This window comes from Trachypithecus francoisi, unplaced genomic scaffold, assembly GCF_009764315.1.
Source record: "Trachypithecus francoisi isolate TF-2019V2 unplaced genomic scaffold, Tfra_2.0 Lachesis_group15, whole genome shotgun sequence".
Lineage (NCBI taxonomy): Eukaryota > Metazoa > Chordata > Mammalia > Primates > Cercopithecidae > Trachypithecus > Trachypithecus francoisi.
Window position 1 is genome coordinate 24,602,511 of NW_022681460.1, and position 18,868 is coordinate 24,621,378.

General features: G+C 38.0%; 1 long non-coding RNA gene across 1 annotated transcript in view; it reads right to left on the reverse strand.

Moving 5' to 3' along the window:
• Positions 1 to 18,643, reverse strand: part of LOC117097017 — a 40,318-nt gene extending 21,675 nt beyond the window's left edge. Inside the window, exons 1-2 of the long non-coding RNA XR_004442769.1 lie at positions 18,581 to 18,643; positions 17,597 to 17,733 (exon numbers count right to left, since the gene is read on the reverse strand). This is a non-coding gene — a long non-coding RNA (uncharacterized LOC117097017). The remainder of the gene's footprint in view (positions 1 to 17,596; positions 17,734 to 18,580) is intronic.
• Between the last annotated feature and the right edge of the window lie 225 nt (positions 18,644 to 18,868).

Here is an 18,868-nt window from a genome sequence, read left to right on the forward strand (position 1 = left end):
ACAGTTCATTCAGTCTTTTCTTTTTCTCCAAGAATAACAATGTTCTCTTTCATCCAAAGCTCCTGCTGAAAGCATCCAATTTATTCTTTTGCTTATTCATTCATTCATGCTTTCCTTCAATAAATATTATATGATTAGAGTTCCTACCTTAGGCAGGCACTGTCCTATGTGTCTGAGACAGAGAAAGAGCAAAGCAAACAACATCCTTGCTTAGGTAACATGCCCATATCCTCTTCCTTAGAAGTAAAGTCTCCTGAAGTGTAAGTTGAACACATTAGGACTTTAATTACTCTTGTTTTTGCTTTTGCTTAATGCAAACCCTTATTAGTTGATCAAAGAATTCAACTAAGTTTCAGACATCTTAAATATCTCTTAGGTTAAGGGTCAAGATCCTCAGTCAAAAGAACAAGGAAGAATTACAGTCTTTAAAACTTTGAACTCTGTGATACGATCTTAAGTTATCATGCTCAAACTTTCTAAGTGACAGAAACAGCAAACTTGGGAAATAGCTATAGAAGGAGAGAACCAGATTTGGAAAATGCAAAACTGGCTGGCCTTCTTTACAAAGAAAAGCAACTTGAGAGTGAGTCACATTTGAATACCCAGTAGCCAACATAGACAAATTCATATAATATAAAAGGCATCATTTTCTATCTCTGAACTACAATAATAATACTTCCTTCCACACAAATTTGAACTAGAGCAATTGATTAACTTGCTAATTATTTATTCCCAGGTGGCAATAAATGGCCCTTTCCTGCCCAAGGATGGAGTAGGTTATAGGGCAAACATAAATGGTTGAAAGTTATTGGAGAATAGATGTGCTGCCAGATTGCCATTTACAGAACTGGTTCACTATGTTTCTTAGACATCCTGGGTAGGTTCCCTATTTATCACATGGGGTTCATAGAACTTGTTGGTAAAAATATATGAACCCTCATGTAAAATTTAGCACATGGAATCTAGCACTCAAATAGTAATCATATTCTTATCCAAATTGGAATTGACTTTGTGACAGATTTCAAATAGCAGAGTCCTGCAAAGCAATTGCAACACGTCTGTGCATTCCTAGCAAATCTGAAAGTACATTCAAAATACTGATGCATCTGGTTTTCCCTCAGGCGACAGCTGCAGCTGCACAAGTTTGCTGGAGAGTCTGAAGTGACAACCCCCTCCTGGCTGGCAGCATTACTGTCATTCAGAAGAGAGATCACAAAGCCTATATCATTTCTGCTTTTGATGTGCATCTCCTAGACGTCAGCAGGAGACCAGACGACTTGTCAGGAATGAGATTGGAAACCTGCAAAGCAAGAACCTTTTCCTAGGTATGGAGATTTTCAACTATCCCTGTTGTTATTGGACAGACTCAGGAAAGAGAGAAAAATGCATCTGAAGTCTCTACCTTCTAAGACTTTCATTGAGAAGAAAAAAGCAAGCCCAAATATATGAGCCTTTGTGCTGAAATCTATGTGAAAGAAAAGAAAGAAAAGAGAAGAGAAGAGAAGAAGAGAAAAGAAAAAAGAAAAGAAAGAAAAGAGAAGAAAAGAAAAGAGAAGAGAAGAGAAGAAGAGAAAAGAAAAAAGAAAAGAAAAGGAAAGAAAAGAAAAGTGAGATTGTATCTTAAATGGCTCCAGGGTGGGGCAGGAGGAGTTTAAGAAAACATAAGCAGGCTACACTTTTCCCTTCTTTTTTCAGCGACTTTTTCCTACACAGGATTTCCTGGTCACATCATGAGGAACTATGTAAATATGCCCTCTTTAACTCAGTGGAAATAATCATTTCCTGTCAAGTTCTTTCAACGAAGGAAAAAGACCCTCAAACAGCCAAAACCAGAAAAGTACAAATTGTCAAATGAAATTTCATCAGGGACAGTTTTCAAGTGAGTCAAGCATTATTCTGTAATTTGTTCTTAACTTGGTTGCCTTTGTTTTGTATTGTTTTGTTGGTCAAATACATTACTCACATTGTGAAATACCCTGGCATCTCATGTTGTAATCATTGTTCAAAATAAAGTTCACTTCTTGAAAGTGGACTTTATAGCAAGCCTGTAGTGATTTATAGTTCAAAAACACTTTCTCTTTCTCTCCATTCTCATCCTTACACTGTTTTGTTTATGTGAAAGTGGTAGATACAGGTGTGAGTGTCTAGCTTATGACAGGAAAATTTTTCTGCACTAGAACAAAACAAAACTAACCCATGGAAATAGATTGATCATCTGCCTTTTCATTTAGACAATTATCTTTCTCTCTTTCTCTCTTACTCTATCACTAACTTACGATATTTAATACTTTCATATCTGTGCTATTCACATCTTTTGAGCAGTAACCTGAGGGAGTCAGCCATTTCCACCTTCTTGAAGTGTACTTAGTATTTCTTTAGCATATCCTTGGCAAACAGAGGTAATTTGACGTTCTCTTTCCCTATTTGGATGCCTTTTGTTTGTTTTTCTTGCTTGATTGCTCTGGCTAGGATCTCCAGGACTACGTTAAATAGGAGTGGTGAAAGTGGACATCCTTGTCTTGGACTTAAAGATGGCAACAATAGACACTGGGGACTCCAGAAGTGGGGAAGGAGGGAGAGGGACAAAGGTGGAAAAACTACCTGCTAGGTACTATGTTCACTACTTTAGGCTCAATGGAAGCCCCAAACTCAGCAGTATGCACTGTACCCATGTAAAAATCCTGCACAAGTACCTCCTGAATCTTTGAAAAACAGAAAAAAGAAAAAAATCCTGGCCAGATGTGGTGGTTCATGCCTGTAATCCCAGCACTTTGGGAGGCCGAGGCAGGCAGATCACGAGGTCAAGAGATCAAGACCATCCTGGCCAACATGATGAAACCCCGTCTCTACTAAAAATACAAAAATTAGCTGGCCATGGTGGCGTGCCTCTATAGTCCCATCTACTCAAGAGGCTGAGACAAGGGAATTGCTTGAACCCAGGAGGCAGGGATTGCAGTGGAGCTGAGATTGCACCACTGCAGTCCAGCCTGGCAACACAGTGAGACTCCATTTCAAAAAAAAAAAAAATCCTTATAGCTGTTCACTGCTCCCTTAGGCAAGTGGTCACTCTCTCTCTCTCTCTCTCTCTCTGTTTCTCTCTTCCCGTCACATTACCTGGGCATCCTGGGAAGCTGTATCTTATATTGGGACTCACCTGGATATAAATTATAGAGGCATTTACTCTTCTGTCGTCCCTTGATTTAAAAGAAAAAAATAAAAATTAATAAAGATTCAGGAAAGCTGATATTCCACAGTGTTTTTTTTTTTTTAAAGATAGCAGAGAGATTTTTAAAAAATGTCTTTGAAGAATATTCATTGATAGCCTGGCTAGCAAAAATGAAAAGCTAGAGGCTGCATACTTAGTCTTTACACACATTTGCTTGACAGAAAATGTTACAACTGGTATATGTAGTGTAGTTGTAGGGAACTAAGTTCTTATAAAGCTCTTAATTTAGAACAGGATTTCTCAGTGTTTCATTAAACAATGGTACCCCTAGATATATTACAATAGAGAGAGAAGAGGCTCTTGTCAAGAAAATTTAAAGTGCTTTATACCATGTACATCTCTTGGAGGTTTATAATGCACATTCGGGTAGGAAAAACAATACTGGAAAGGCCACCTTAATTCTTTTTAACCACATTTTCCCCAAAGTTGACTATGAAATTCTTTTTAAACATAATTCTTATTAATAGTCTACAGAACCTGTGTTTTATTAAACTCCCCTTTAGGAATCACACAAATTTAGAATATATCTAAATTGCACTAGAAGAAGTCTAATCAGATGAAAAGAATTTGGCATTCATTTCTAAGATTATAAATTACGTATATTTTTCCCAGTTAATCTAATCCCCTTGGCTTGCTATAGTGCTTGCTACTACTTTAAAGTAAATGATATCCAGAGGCTTCATTGTTCTTCCATACATATTCTTCCACTGAAGTAACAGAATGATTCCACCACCACAAGTGATCCAAAACATAAGGTGTATGCCTTATCAGAGAATGAGACATGAAAAACTAGTTCACTCTTGTTGAGCTGTTGAAGTCGACTGTACAGCAACTATTTAAAAAATTGAAACTCTAGAGCAAATTCTTTGGAGACATAAACAAAAACTCTGCTAGTTTGCTTACTCATCCTTAACCTGTCCTCATACCTCAGCCCCCTTCCAATTCACCTCACACCAATCATATAGTCATCTCTTTCTTCAGTAGGCAGTAGGTTTATAGATTAAATGATGCTTGATATTAAAATATTTGGAGGCTGTCACCCAACCACAGAGATTATTAAGGCGGGATCCTTTACCTCAATGAGCTTAAAAACTAGAGGCAGAGAAAATGCATAAGCAATGAATGGAGTAATAAACATTACGGTAAGAGTTTCTAGGAAGTTATCTGCAAACCCAGTGGAAAGTGGCTCAGTGTTATGAATTGAATGTTTGTGTCTCCTCAAAATTCACATGTTGATAGCCTAACCCCTTGTGCAATGATATTAAGAGGTGGGGACCTTGAGAGATAATTTAGATCATGGGGGTACAGCCCTAAAACAATGGGATGTGTGCCTTTCTAAAAGGGACTCCGGAGTACTCTCTTGCTCTCTTTCTGCCTGAGGAACCAAGGAGAAGTCAGTCTGCAGCCTGGAACAGGGCCCTCAACAGAGCCTGACTATGCAGGCACACTGATCTCAGACTTCCAGCCTCTAGAACTGGGAGGAGTAAATTTCTGTTGTTTATAACCCACCCAGTCTATGATATTTTATTATAGCAGCCCTAATTGACTAAGATTCTCAGCCTCAGGGAGGTCCAGAAGTTTCACAAGGAGGTGAAATTAGAAGTGGCTCTTGAAGAATGAGTAAGAGTTTACCAAACAGGATATAGGGAGAAGGTTCCAGACAATGGGAACTGTGTATTGCACATAGAGGCATCAAACACAATTGTGCATTTGGAGCTTTCCGCATGGTTGAAATGGAGAGTACATGGTAAAACTGGCAGGTGATGAGACTGGAAAGATAAGCTGGCGGCATCCGATGAGGGACATCCCTTTGCAAGCTAAGCAATCTAGACTTTCCAGGAGGAGGTAAGAACCACAGGAAACCTTTAACCAGAAAACTGACATGAGGATGCTGTCCACCTTCTTTAAATTGTTTGTAAAGGGTTTCCTTTATCTTTTTAGAATCTTAAATCAGACTTATTGTCTCTAATTCCCTTTTACATTCTCTTATGCACACAGTAGAAACAGAAATTTTAAAAAGTCACTAATCCATGTCTCCAATGAGAAAACTATTCTTGATTAAAGCTCTCAAATAAGAATTGTTGCTCTGCTTTGCTCTTAAAGTAATAAACTTCTCTTGACACTTTTTTTTTCTTTGTGGGAGTTACTGGTAAAGTACAGCTTCATCTACATAAAATTTTACTTTAACCTCAAACCCTGCTCCTAGCAGTAGGGGCGGGAACTTCTCATCTTTTTCTATGACAAAACAGCCTTGGTAACATTGGAAAGACACAAAATCTACTCTGGTATAAGGTACCTCCAATAGGTTTAAGCCAAAATATAAACCAATTTTGTGACACAGAAACCTAAAGAGGCTAGTACCTTGGAAACCTCTCTTTTTCTATTTTTTCAGGCCAAGGTTGAACTTTTAGAATATTACATAGTTCCAGGGCAAATAGATTCTAGTCTGCAAAATTGGTGGTGGGTCCAACAGACAAGTATAAGCTTGTTGTTGTAGGAAAAACATTTTACACAACCCCTAAATGCAGCCTAAAGCCTGTAGAAATAATACAGAAGGGCTGGGAAGGGAAGAGCATGGTTCCTTTAAGTGATGCGTAAGTGGGGAAGGGAAGTGCTGGCTAGAGGAGGGCGTGGTCCCTGGGTAGGGCTCCACCCCCATGGACCTAGGAAAGGACAGGCACTCCTGCCTTCGTGCCCAAATGTTTCATTTCCCAAGACCATCCTGGCCTGCCACATCCCCATCCTGTGCCCATAAAAACCCCCGGAGACGCTAGCAGGCAGACACAGAGGAGGCCAGACGTCAAGAGAAGCACATCGTCAGAAGATTCAAGACGCTGGTTGTTTAGAGTGGGCATCTAGAAAAGCACGCTTGTCAGCACCAGCATGCAGTCAGGCCATCCACCAGTGAGATGAGGCAGAGTTTGGCCGGGGCAGTCAGAGGAGAGCTGGGGCCCAACTCCAGGGGAAGACCATCTCCCTTGTGGATCCCCCATTGGCTAAGAGTTACTTCCACTCAATACAACTTTACACTCATTCTCCAAGCCCACGAGTGATCCAATTCTACCAGTACACCAAGGCAAGAACCCCAGGATCAGAAATCCTTCTGTCCTTGTTATAAGGAAGGGAGTCTAATTAAACTGGTTAACACAATGTGCTTATAGATTGGCAAAGTAAGAGAGCACCCTGTAACACACACCCACTGGGGCTTCAGAAGCTGTAAGCATTCACTCCTAGACACTGCGGTGGGGTCAGAACCCCACAGCCTGCCTGCCTGTATGTTCACCTAGAGGTTTGAGCAGCGGGGGACCGAAGAAGCGAGCCACATTCCCATCACACACCCTGCGAGGGGTACAAGGGAATCTTTCCTGATTCAGAAAGAAGGACTGAAAGGACTACAGAAGACAAAGCTGACATTTAGCTTGTTGTCTGTCGCTTCCTGCTATACCAAAACAAATAATGATCTTCTTACCTCAGTTCATTCACTGACCATCTGTGAAATGGGAGTGAGAGTACTGCCTTCTTCGCAGGCTGCATGTTAGAACTTAAATAAGATAATACGCTCAAGGAAAAGACCTCTGGAAACAATAAGTGCTTTACAAGTTTTAGTTGTTCTTACTGAATAACTGAATGTATGCCTCAGCTCTTTTAAACCCTGGCTTAATCATTGAACCATATATCCTCTGTTGTCACCTCACAAATTTGTGTGCCTATTTTTCTTATATGAAAAGTCCCAATTCCAGAATTTTCTATCTATTTCACCATATTTTAGGGCCAAGGTATTTCTTGCCTTCATGTTCAAGCACTAAGAGAAAAGTTTTCAGTGAGGTAAAGTTACAGATCTACTCATTTTCTATTTTTATCTCAAAGTTTTTTTGTACTCATGGTTCTCTGTGTTCCTTTCCCCTAAGATCTTCCTACTAACTTTCAGAAGTGTCTGTCTTCTGGGCGTTTCACACCTTACTGACACTTTCTTTTGCATTCCTTTTAACATTGCTTTTCTTTCCTCTCACTGAGCAGAGGGTCCCTTCAAACAAGGATTCTGTTGATTTTCTTTCTTCCTTGAGAAAATCCATCTGTTTCAGGTCTTTTGCTTTCTTTTTTGGTGAATGATTTACTCCCTGACCCCTGGCTGCACCAAATCCCACATTTCTTCCTGTTTTCTGATGGTGACACACTCTAAACCACCCTCTCAGTTGAAAAGCATGAACACTCAAGTGTCTGTTTCCTCTCAAGTTTTCACCAGTCACAAAAAGGACCCTTCTCAATTGCACTAGCTCTGCAGAGTTATCTCTCCTTTGTCTTCTGTCTTCTAGGAGCTTTTGTTTCCTTATCACGTTTAATAAGCTACCATATTTGGTTGTTATTTTCTCTGTATTATCTCGGAGGTCTGCCTCTTCCTCTCAATGCAAACAGAGGAATACCTGAATCAGATTTTCTCATCTTTGACTAAATAGTCTCTCATTTTCTCAAGAGCCACAAATCCTCATTTTCAAGGTTTTCCAGTTTTTTTAAGTTATCTGTATCAGCTTTTCTATCTTCTTATTTGTTCACATTTTCCCGCAGCATTTCTTTTCACTCTGCAGTCAGTTCCCAGTTATTTATCTGTACGTGGTTTGGAGATCTCTCTCCAAAGCAGTCTCCAAACTCTATCTGTCTTCTTCATACCCTTTTCCTTTACAATCTCACTGAGAGAACTTTCTCCCACTACGTTATACCTAACTCAATTTGTAGCCTGAAGATAACATCAGTGTTTGTAATTCCACAGCTAAGATTGGGTTAGATCGATGTTGTCCAGTAAAACTTTCTCAGTGATGCAAATGTCCCATATTTGTGCTCTTCAGTATGGTAGCCACTAACCCCCACTGGGCACTTGAAATGTGACTATTGCATCTGGGGAACTGAATTTTTAATTTTCATAAATTTAAATTTAAATAGCTGTATGTGGCTAGTGGATACTCTATTGGACAACAAACTGTAAGTCTAAGCCCTAAAATATCAAATTATACTGTAAGACATGAGCCCATTGTACATAATATAAACTTTTCAAGGACCTAGGAAATATGTGAGATCTGAAAACAATATTATTGCAAAATGTAAACAAGCCTCAGATTCACAAATAATAAATATTTTGATATAACATAAGAAAATATTATTAAGCATGTTCTGTCCGATTTAAATATTTTTAACTTCTTTTTTGAGGCAGAGTCTCACTCTGCCTAGCTTCAAGCGATTCTCATGCCTTAGCCTCCTGGGTAGCTGAGATTACAGGCATGGCCCACGATGCCCCAGCTATTTATTTTATTTTATTTATTATTTTTAGCAGCTGTGTGGTTTCACTATGTTGGCCAGGCTGGTCTCAAACTCCTGAGCTCAAGTGATCTGCCCACCTCAGCCTCCCAAACTGCTGGGATTACAGGCACAAGCCACCATTGCTGGTCATATTTTTAATTTTTAAAAAATGAACAAATTGCATTGTTTCTAAATAGTTTGTTGTTTATACTTTTCCTTTTCTCAAGAGTTCCCAAGTATACATAATAATTGCCAAAAAAATCAAATCATAACTTAAATATGAGTTTCTCATGGCCAAATTCTAGCAAGAACAAAACTACAAAGATGTCTCAAAATTTTTATAGCAAAAGTTAACATTTACTGTGGTATATTTTTGATGTTTGATGTGATGTGAGGTGAGATGTCTACAAAAGTACCTAGTCTATGTTTGACTATAGCTTACTGTTTTTCTCAACTGTAAATAGGCCTAAACTTAGCACCCAGTCCATCCCTTTATTCAGGCCTACTTTTTTTTTTTTTTTTGAGACAAGATCCACTCTGTTGCCCAGGCTGGAGTGCAGTGATATGATCTCACCTCACTGCAACCTGTGCCTCCCAGGCTCAAGTGATCCTCCCACCTCAGTCTCCTGAGTAGCTGAGATTACAGGCACCTGCCACCACTCCAGGATATTTTTTGTATTTTTTGTGTTTTTTATAGAGACAAGGTTTCACTATGTTGCCCACGTTGGTCTCGAACTGTTGGACTCAAGCAATCCACCAACCTGGAGGCCTACTCTTAACATTTGCAGGAAAAGGCAAAAGTATAAATGGAGCCTCCTGCCCCATGCCCACCTTCCTTCCCATCCCACTTCATCCCGGACAAAGAAAAGCCTTGCACTAGTATCTATGTAGAGCTCAGTCCAACCTCCCTACTTTGCCACACAGTCCTGTGAGTGTTCACCCCTGTGGCTCTTGTCCCCAGGGAGGCTTTGTAAGTAGGGGTGTGACAGCAGGGCCACAGTGGAGCCCTTTAAAGTATGAGGCCTGGGTAGTACCCCTCTAACATTTCCATATTTCTATTATAGGATTTTGCACTATCTAAAATATTATTTTGCTTGTTTCATCTACTTTTAAAAAGATTTCTTACCACTGCACTAAAAGAATACTCATCTCTTGTACCTGGAATCACAGGGATTCTGATGCTAGAAGAGGATCTTGCTTATAGCAGATACTAAGTAAATATTTTTTGAAAAAAATAATTATTTTTGATATGATTTTCTTATGAAATGATGGCATTCACATTGGAAAGAATAAAGGCTTTGCAGTTGTATAAACTTAAATTTAATTCCATCTCATCCCATTATTAGCCATGATTTTAGTAGGTGGGGACGAAATTAAAATCCGGCTCAAAGATTTTTTTTTATTTTCTCCAAATTTCTATCTTTCAAAATTTTCCTGCCCTAGCGTACTCTGTATATCAAACTGTGGTTTGCCACCTGATAGTGAGTTGTCAAAACAACTTGTAGTTCCCAAAGTGTCATCTATGGGGCCCTGGGGGTCCCAAGACTTTTCAGGAAATCTATGAAGTCAAAATTGTCATCATAACATTAAGTTGCGAGTTGCCTTTTCCATTATGCTGACATTTGCACTAATGGTGGTACCATACTGTACACAGTATTTATTCTTCACTGCTGTAATTCACCATTTCAAAGAAAAATGCCTTTCACTTTAAAATGTCCTAAAAAAACTGAAAAAGTATTATTATTCATCTCAACCTTTAGTATACATCTTTCTAATATTCTTTGTGACAAAATGGGAATAGTGAAATAAGATGTTATCTTGAGAGAAATTATTCAATTCAGTTGCAAGCTGAACTGGGTACTTTTTTTGGTGGGATACCATTTTTACTTTCAAGAATGACTAACTCTATTGTTATGCAGACTAGGATATTTGGCTGAGATTTTCTTTAACATGAACAAAGTTATTTTATATCATTTTTGCCCACCAGAAAGTTTAAGTTTCAAGGAAAACTGGAACTTTAAAAACCTTGTATCCAACACTGTGAGCTTGATAGCTTCCCAAAAACTTAATGACTCTTTGGAAGAGATCAATGGTGATATTAACAAATGTGATTTTTAACTATTATATAATGAAGTTTGCAAATATTTGGAAAATCTTCATAACTCAGTGAACCAATATTTTCCAAATGGCCAATGCATGATAATCCAAAATCATACATGGGTAAAAGATCCATTCACAGTACAAGATAAGTCAATTAATTTTAATGACAATGCACTTAAAGTTTATTGACACAGTTTTAGATCCGATGCTGCAAGTAACTTTTAGGAAAGCTTTTTATGGTCCTCAGCAATTTTTAAGGGAGTAGAGTTCCTGAAATCAAAATGCTTGAGAACCACTGATTTAATCAATTGTGACCAGCATTTTGAAAATGAAGTACAAAAGAACATTGTATTTTAATACTATTAAGGTCATATTTTAAATTTATCTTATGTCTTATATTATTATATATTGCATGGGTAAATATAGTTTTTTGAAATCTTTGTTTCAGTTATGCAAACACAAACATACAATATGTGGGTACTAGGGCATAAGATATAATTTGGCTTTTACTCTTGCAGTAAAAAGGAAAAAAAAATAGATCATCTGTTTTTCTATCTTTCTATGCCAAGATACTTGGCACTATGTCTGATACCTATACTGATTCAATAAATATAGAGTGAACTGCCTCTTTTCTCTCATTTTCCACATTTTGTATTAGCATATCTTAGCGCTTCTGGCTTCAAAACCTTCACTCAACTTTTCCCCTATAGTACATTCTCTCTTTTTTTTTTTTTTTTTTTTTTTTTTTTTTTTTTTTTGAGAAGGAGTCTCGCTGTGTCACCCAGGCTGGAGTGCAGTGGCGCAATTTCGGCTCACCACCTCCCGGGTTCACGCCATTCTCCTGCCTAGAGTCGATTCTTAACACAGACACTCGAGTAATCCTGTTACCTCTCTTTATTTAGAAGTTTACCTATTTTTGATATCAAGTTCCATCTTCTTTCCATTTGCTCATTCCTTGCTGTCTACCCTGGCCTCCCCCTTCTTCCTAGAACGTGCAGGTGTATCACTAGGACTGAGATTTCATTATCATAAATTCTCCATTTGTATCAAGAACAATCAATTATCACCCCATGCCATTGCTGCCTTTATCACCTGCTTCCATATACTACACTTTCCATCAGTGACATCACGTCTTTTCATGAGGCCTTCCACTATTCCCTTGAACTCTACATTGCCAATTGTACTCATCTTAGTACTGAATCAATGGTAATACTTATGCTTGTCATGAATCACCTTGACTACATGCTAATGAGAGGTTGGCAGAAAGCAGTTAAGAAACTGCTTGCATCTGGGTATTGTTTGTAAATCAGCCCTCAACATACACCAAGAGGGAAGTTTAGCTGAGATAATATGAAATACAGTAATAAGCCCAATACTATTTTCTGGAGTGAAAAGCAAAATTCTTCAGATGCACCAGTTCTAAAACAGACAGTAGGAAAGTTAGAAATATGGATCAAGATTTTAAGGAAACAATTTTAACAAATTATTCTATGTCTAAATTGAGTGAGCTCTGAGATTATTGATAATCTGATGCTAGAAAAAAAACGATTAGGGAAACAGAGTTGCTGTCTCTCTAGTCTTTCCATCACATCAACCAAATTCTTTTTTTTTTTTTTTTTTTTTGAGACAGAGTCTCGCTCTGTCGCCCAGGCTGGAGTGCAGTGGCCGGATCTCAGCTCACTGCAAGCTCCGCCTCCCGGGTTCACGCCATTCTCCTGCCTCAGCCTCCCGAGTAGCTGGGACCATAGGCGCCCGCCACCTCGCCCAGCTAGTTTTTTGTATTTTTTAGTAGAGACGGGGTTTCACCGTGTTAGCCAGGATGGTCTCGATCTCCTGACCTCGTGATCCGCCTGTCTCGGCCTCCCAAAGTGCTGGGATTACAGGCTTGAGCCACCGCGCCCGGGCAACATCAACCAAATTCTTTAAGTTCTTATTATTAATATTTTTAAAGCAACTGTATTAGGGTGCTCTTGCATAGCTATAAATAAATACCCGAGACTGGATAATTTATAAAGAAAAGTTTGATTGGCTCACAGTTCTGTGGGCTGTACAAGAAACACAGCAGCATCTGCTTCTGGGAGGCCTCAAGAAGCTTCCAATCATGGCAAAGAGGGAGCAGAATATCACATGGAGAAAGCAGGAGCAGGGTGGAAGGGTTGCACCACACTGTACAACAACCAGATCTTGCTTGAACTCTCTCACTCTCATGAGGACAGCATCAAAGGAATGGCGCTAAACCATTCATGAGAAATTCACCCGGATGATCTAATCACCTCCCATCAGGCCTCACCTCCAACACTGAGGATTACATTTCAACATGAGCTTTGGGTGGGGCAAATATCCAAACTATATCAGCAACTTTGAGTTTAGATGTTAAATTGTCTGACCAACTAGGGTTAAAATTTTTTTTAATTATACTTCTTTTTTTTTTTTTTTTTTTTTTTTTTTGAGGCGGAGTCTCGCTCTGTCGCCCGGACTGGAGTGCAGTGGCCGATCTCAGCTCACTGCAAGCTCCGTCTCCCAGGTTTACGCCATTCTCCTGCCTCAGCCTCCTGAGTAGCTGGGACTACAGGCGCCCGCCACCTCGCCCGGCTAGTTTTTGTATTTTTAGTAGAGACGGGTTTCACCGTGTTAGCCAGGATGGTCTCGATCTCCTGACCTCGTGATCCGCCCGTCTCGGCCTCCCAAAGTGCTGGGATTACAGGCTTGAGCCACCGCGCCCGGCCAATTATACTTCTATATTCTCTGAATTTATATATATCCTTCTGCCAAAAGGAGATAATAGTTAGAACAGCTGTTTTTCCTGGAATTAATATATAATCCTCAATTTAATTCCTGTGATAATAGAAAGTTGTTAAATAAATAATTAAAGGCTAATATTCCTACAGTATTTTTTTAAAAATCTTTTCAATACTGAAAGTAAATTTTACTTTCAAAACTACCATAATTCTTTCTTGCAAAAGTAGCCAGAAAATCAGAGAATAGATTTAATAGTTATTTACCAGATTGCAGCAAATGAAATGCTTTTTTTATACATGACTAACTAGTTGTCCTATTCCAACCCCCAAATGATTATAAATCACATCCGATTTCTACAACATCTATTTCACATAATACTATAATTTTACTTTATGAATACTTTTATAGGCTTGGAGGAACAGAAAACAATGGTAGAAGAAAATTTTACCTTATTTATGATAAAAGAAATGACCAAAAAAGAGAAAGTGAGGGGAGAAAAATTAACAATCAGAATTAATATAGATTAATGTAAAAAAATTACTGATTAAAATGGTTTAAGATAAAACAAGATCATCATAGAAAAAAAAAAGACCAGTTTTCAAATAAGTCTGATATCCACTGATGTCACCTTAAGCCCGGAACCTAGTTCTTCATCCTTAGTATGTTAATTGTTCCGCCTCACTCTAGAATATCACCAAAGTGTTCTCTTACCACCCTTAATCCCTGCGGTAGTCTGGAATGGTTTTTTTGTTTGTTTGTTTGAGATGGACTCTCGCTCTGTCGCCCAGGCTGGAGTGCAGTGGCGCGATCTCAGCTCACTGCAAGCTCCACCTCCCTGATTCACGCCATTCTCCTGCCTCAGCCTTACGAGTAGCTGGGACTACAGGGGCCCACCACCACGCCTGGCTAATTTTTTTTTTTTTGTATTTTTAGTAGAGACACGGTTTCACCGTGTTAGCCAGGATGGTCTTGATCTCCTGATCTCGTGATCTACCTGCCTCAGCCTCCCAAAGTGCTTGGAATGTTCTTTATCAACACAGGCAATATAACTAAAATGATAACACAAAATTATAACTGAAAGTAAATCTGTTTTCATAGAAACAGAGACATTGGGCCTGGGATAAAGGGATGCCCCAAATTGGGGCATTATTGCTCTAAGGACCTTAGACAACACTTTCTAAGGTCCACATTTAACAAATCAAGTCAAGCTAATTCTGTATCCTAAATATATCTCTTTTCAATAAACACCAAAAAGGAAATGTCTGCTTTGGGGAAGTTTGAGTAGACATACTTTTATCTATTTCTCCCCTGAAGTACAACTAAAATTTCTGAACATTATATATAAAACAAGCACAAAAAGACTCTGAAAGTGGGAGAGAAGATGGCAGACTGGCTAGGGATATTGGAAGCGAAGAAAAATGTGGTGAGTTCCCTGCATTTTTTTTTTTTTTATATTTGCTTTTGCCTTATAGATCTCAGACTTAGAGCTGAAGAATCTGACTACATAGCAATGCAGATGATAACCCCCAACAAAAAGCTGCTCTCTCTAGTCAAAGAGCTAGAAAAAACAAAAATTCTTAGATAATAATCTCTCTGCTCAAGCCAGACACCACAGAAAAAACTATGGCCCATTCCCACATAAGCCAGCAAAGGCCCAGTGGGAGCCTAGACTTCCACTCTTGTACGCCTCAAGCTAGGTGCCCAAACCACCACCTCACATTCCCCACTAGGGTGGTGTCAGATGGATGACAGTAGGAAACTGGTACTCTCACCCTCACCAGGAAGTAGAAAGCCTCTTCCCTTTCATAAGCGTCTGGCATTTCCTCTGCTTGCACTCACTCAGTCCTGCCACCCTGTGAAGAAGGTGCCTGCTTCTCCTTTGCCTTCTGCCATGATTGTAAGTTTCCTGAGGCCTCCCTAGCCGTGTGGAACTGTGAGTGAAGTAAACCTCTTTCCCTTATAAATTACCCAGTCTTGGGTATTTCTTCATAGCAGTGGGAGAATGGTGTAATACACCAGACAATCAACAGATGTCAACACTGAGCTAATAGAAATGTTAGAATTATCTGAAAAAAGGTTTTAAAGCAGCCATCATAAAAAGTATTGCTTCAAATGGAATAATAAATAGCAATAAAAAGCAAATAAAAGAAAATAAAGAAGTAGGAGATATAAATAAAAACCAATGTGAATTTTAGAACTAAAACAACAGAAGAATCAAATTGTAAAACTCAGTGGAAGGACTCAGCAGCAGAATAGAGGGGACAGAAGAAATAGTCAATGAACTTGAAAAGATATCAATAGAAATTATACAATATGGATGACAGAGAGAAGAAAGACTAAACAAAAAGTGAACAGAGCCTCAGGGACCTGTGAGACCATAGCAAAAGATTTAGCGTTATTGTAATTAGAGTCTTAAAGGGAGAGGAGAAAGACAGCAGAGCTGGTAAATACTCTAACAAACAATAGCTAAAAACATTCCAAATCTGGCATAAGATATAAATGTACACAGATTCAAAAAGTTAAGTGACCCCCAAAAGGGAGAAGCCCAAAGAAATTCATACGAAGACCTATAATAGTCAAACTTATAAAAACTAAAGACAAAGAAAAAAATCTTGAAAGCAGAGAGACAGAAATGATACCTTATCTATTAGGAAAAACAATTTAAATTTAAAGAGACTTTTCATCAGAAACCATGCAGGCCAGAAGGAAATAGAAAACATTTTTTCAAGTTCTGAAAGAAAAAAAAAAAAAAAGAATTATCAACCCCAAATCCTATACCCACCAAAAATATCCCTCATGAATGAAGAAATCAAGACATTATCAGATAAAGAAATACTAAGAGAATTTATAACCAGCAGATCTACCCTTTAAAAATTCCTGAAAGAAGATTCCTAAACAGGAATAAAATGACAAAAGAAGAAATCTTTTGGAAAGATTACAAATAAAGAACACGGTAAGCAAAAATATGGGTAAATAAAGTAGACTTTTTTTCTCCTCTTGAGTTTTTTAAAGAATTCTGGCTGTTGAAGCAAAAATTGGAACAATCTGATGTGGTTATAAATATGGATTGTGGAAATATTTAAGACAAAAAATGTAAAAGCAGATATGATTTCTGTACTTAACTCAGACTGGTAAAATGACAACATCAATAGGCTACGGTAAGTTTTACATTTATATATATATATAGTGGCTATATATATTTAATATATAATATGTATAAAATATTTAACATATAAATATATATAGCGGCTATATATATTTATGTGCATATATATACATAAATGTGTGTGTGTGTGTATAAATATATATACACATAGCCACTAAAGCAACCACTTTAAAAAGCTATACAAAGATATATACTTGAAAAAATCGTATGGGTACATCAAAATGGAATTCTAAAAATTGTTTAAATTACTCACAGAATGGCAGGAAAAACAAAACAGAAAACAATAGAACAAACGGGAAAAATGGAAGACTTAAGTTTCAACATATCAGTATTTACATTGAATATGCATGGCCTATATACACCCATTAAAAGACAGAGATTGGAACAGTTTGTTAAAAACATGACCAAAATATATGCTTTTTATAAGAAACTCACTTCAAATATAACAATATAGGCAGATTTAAAGTGGAAGGATAGAAAAAGATAAACCATGCAAATATTACTCAAAGGAAAGTAGGAGAGCTATATTAATATCAGATAAAGTAGACTTCGGGGCAAATAAAACAAAATGTACAATACCTTAGGTCTGCCTAGGTCTGATATTGTTCCCCCCAATCCATTTTCCTCAGTGTGGGAAGCATGTTCTTCCTAAAATGCAGATCCTGTCATGTCATTCCCTCGCTTAAAATCCTCCCATTCTTTTAGGATGAAGGCTGAACTCTTTATCAAGGCTTAGAGATGCCTCATGATTGTGCTCCTGACTGCCGTCTTGTCTGATTTCTAGCTTCTCCTCTAGCATTTAATGTATGCTTCAACCAGACTGAAACAAACAAACTTAGGTGCTGTGCTCCATCTCAATAACAAACTTTGCAAATAACTTTGCAAACGATTTCCCACTGTGGTTTTTCCACTGTCTAGTTGGGTAATTAATTCAAGTTTTAGATAAATGCCATTTCTGCCACAAGTTTGTGTTCCAGACTAAGTCAGGACCCCGCAGCTATGTACTGCCATAACACCCTACCGTCATAACAGAACACTAGTCAAAGCTTATTGTAATTGCATGTTTAATCACATACCTTCCCTCACTGCAGTAAAGGGAATGCTCAATACATGTTAATGTTTATCCATACTCCCTCCTTTCCTTTGATTTTCTGAATGTAGTCCACCTCCTGAGAGTCACTGCAGCATCTTTGATTCTGAAATGTGGTCTTTCCTGTTAAGTGATAGGCTATGATGAATTCTTTGATGGTAGGAGCCATGCCATATTCATCCATTTATCCTTACCTTCTGGCACATAGTAGGTGCTCAGTAAACATTGATCATACGAACAAATGCATAAGTAAATAAACAAATGGGTAGAATTAATACCAGAAAACAAAGCAGACCATTGAATATAGATATGGTTGCCATTGATATGTAATATAATAACTTTTCCTTTTAATTTTGAAAAATTAAAAGCTGCCAAAGAGTTGAAAGAATAAGACAATGAACACCTATATAACCTTCACTCAGATTTACCAATTGTCAACATGTTCTCAGATACAATTTTCCTCTCTATATATGTATTTATTTTTCTAAAACATTTGAAAACACATTGTAGATGTCAAAACACTTCACTCTTAAATATGTGGGCACCTATGTCCTAAGAAAAAGACATTCTCCTTTACATCTACAATGTAATTACCACACCCAAGAGAGTTAATAACAATTCAATAATATCATCAAATACATGATCAATATTTAAAGTTTCCCATTTTTTAAATAGTATGCTTACTTGTACTTTTTAAATAGAGAAATTAATAAAAGTTTATACACTGTATTTGGTGTTCATCTGTTTTTAGACTTAAAGTAATTTAAAAATAAATAGCAGTATGGTTAATGCTTACAATTTCAAGGCTGGGCTTCTTGGAGTGGTTACATAGTACCATATATTGATTGAAGAGGAGTCACTATGTCCAGAATTTGATTAACATATCTGCATGTTCAGAAACTTAACATTATCTGTCATCAAAAAATCATGCTCTGAGAGATAGATATAAAGTACCTACTTGTCAACTTACCTCCTTATTTTCTACTGTATCTAGATGCTACCTTTCACAAGGCAATCTACTTTTGCTGATAAACAGTTCTGTTACTGTTATGTAACAGTAGGCTCACTGCAGCCTCAACTTCCTGTGCTCAAGTGAGCCTCATGTGCGTCAGTCTCTCAAGACCACAGACATGAGCCACGCTACCACACCCAGTAGTTTTTGTATTTTTTGTAGAGACAGAGTCTTGCCATGTTGCTCAGGCTGGTCTTGAACTCCTGAGCTCAAGTAATCCTCCTGCTTTGGCCTCCCAAAGTACTG